This window comes from Bufo bufo, chromosome 8 (genome assembly GCF_905171765.1).
Source record: "Bufo bufo chromosome 8, aBufBuf1.1, whole genome shotgun sequence".
In the NCBI taxonomy this organism is placed as follows: Eukaryota; Metazoa; Chordata; class Amphibia; order Anura; family Bufonidae; genus Bufo; species Bufo bufo.
The window spans coordinates 112,050,770-112,053,216 of NC_053396.1; positions in this window are offsets into that span (position 1 = coordinate 112,050,770).

The following is a 2,447-nucleotide window of genomic DNA, read 5'->3' on the forward strand; positions in this document are numbered from 1 at the left end:
TAATGTGACAGTCACTTATGCACGTGTAATCCCAGATGTGCAGTATATTAGAGGCTTTTTTCACCCCAGTAACCAAAAGCTGTATTTATGGCCTAAATGTGACAGTCACTTATGCACGTGTAATCCCAGATGTGCAATATATTAGAGGCTTTTTTCACCCCAGTAACCAAAAAGCCGTATTTATGGCCTAAATGTGACAGTCACTTATGCTTATCTAATACCAGATGTGCAGTATATTAGAGTTTTTTTTTCACCCTAACCAAAAAGCTGTATTTCTGTCCTAAATGTGACAGTCACTTATGCATGTGTAATCCCAGATGTGCAATATATTAGAGGCTTTTTTCACCCCAGTAACCAAAAAGCCGTATTTATGGCCTAAATGTGACAGTCACTTATGCTTGTCTAATACCAGATGTGCAGTATATTAGAGGGTTTTTTCACCTTAACCAAAAAGCTGTATTTCTGTCCTAAATGTGACAGTCACTTATGCACGTGTAATCCCAGATGTGCAGTATATTAGAGGGTTTTTTCACCCTAACCAAAAAGCTGTATTTCTGTCCTAAATGTGACAGTCACTTATGCATGTGTAATCCCAGATGTGCAATATATTAGAGGCTTTTTTCACCCCAGTAACCAAAATGCTGTATTTATGGCCTAAATGTGACAGTCACTTATGCTTGTCTAATACCAGATGTGCAGTATATTAGAGGGTTTTTTCACCCTAACCAAAAAGCTGTATTTCTGTCCTAAATGTGACAGTCACTTATGCATGTGTAATCCCAGATGTGCAGTATATTAGAGGCTTTTTTCACCCCAGTAACCAAAAAGCCGTATTTATGGCCTAAATGTGACAGTCACTTATGCTTGTCTAATACCAGATGTGCAGTATATTAGAGGGTTTTTTCACCCTAACCAAAAAGCTGTATTTCTGTCCTAAATGTGACAGTCACTTATGCACGTGTAATCCCAGATGTGCAATATATTAGAGGCTTTTTTCACCCCAGTAACCAAAAAGCCGTATTTATGGCCTAAATGTGACAGTCACTTATGCTTGTCTAATACCAGATGTGCAGTATATTAGAGGGTTTTTTCACCTTAACCAAAAAGCTGTATTTCTGTCCTAAATGTGACAGTCACTTATGCACGTGTAATCCCAGATGTGCAGTATATTAGAGGGTTTTTTCACCCCAGTAACCAAAAAGCCGTATTTATGGCCTAAATGTGACAGTCACTTATGCACGTGTAATCCCAGATGTGCAATATATTAGAGGCTTTTTTCACCCCAGTAACCAAAAAGCCGTATTTCTGTGCTAAATGTGACAGTCACTTATGCTTATCTAATACCAGATGTGCAGTATATTAGAGGTTTTTTTTCACCCTAACCAAAAAGCTGTATTTCTGTCCTAAATGTGACAGTCACTTATGCACGTGTAATCCCAGATGTGCAATATATTAGAGGCTTTTTTCACCCCAGTAACCAAAAAGCCGTATTTATGGCCTAAATGTGACAGTCACTTATGCTTGTCTAATACCAGATGTGCAGTATATTAGAGGGTTTTTTTCACCCTAACCAAAAAGCTGTATTTCTGTCCTAAATGTGACAGTCACTTATGCACGTGTAATCCCAGATGTGCAATATATTAGAGGCTTTTTTCACCCCAGTAACCAAAATGCCGTATTTATGGCCTAAATGTGACAGTCACTTATGCTTGTCTAATACCAGATGTGCAGTATATTAGAGGGTTTTTTCACCTTAACCAAAAAGCTGTATTTCTGTCCTAAATGTGACAGTCACTTATGCACGTGTAATCCCAGATGTGCAGTATATTAGAGGGTTTTTTACCCCAGTATGCCAAAGCCGTATTTATGGCCTAAATGTGACAGTCACTTATGCACGTGTAATCCCAGATGTGCAATATATTAGAGGCTTTTTTCACCCCAGTAACCAAAAAGCCGTATTTCTGTGCTAATTGTGACAGTCACTTATGCTTATCTAATACCAGATGTGCAGTATATTATAGTTTTTTTTGCACCCTAACCAAAAAGCTGTATTTCTGTCCTAAATGTGACAGTCACTTATGCATGTGTAATCTCAGATGTGCAATATATTAGAGGCTTTTTTCACCCCAGTAACCAAAATGCCGTATTTATGGCCTAAATGTGACAGTCACTTATGCTTGTCTAATACCAGATGTGCAGTATATTAGAGGGTTTTTTCACCTTAACCAAAAAGCTGTATTTCTGTCCTAAATGTGACAGTCACTTATGCACGTGTAATCCCAGATGTGCAGTATATTAGAGGGTTTTTTCACCCTAACCAAAAAGCTGTATTTCTGTCCTAAATGTGACAGTCACTTATGCACGTGTAATCCCAGATGTGCAATATATTAGAGGCTTTTTTCACCCCAGTAACCAAAAAGCCGTATTTATGGCCTAAATGTGACAGT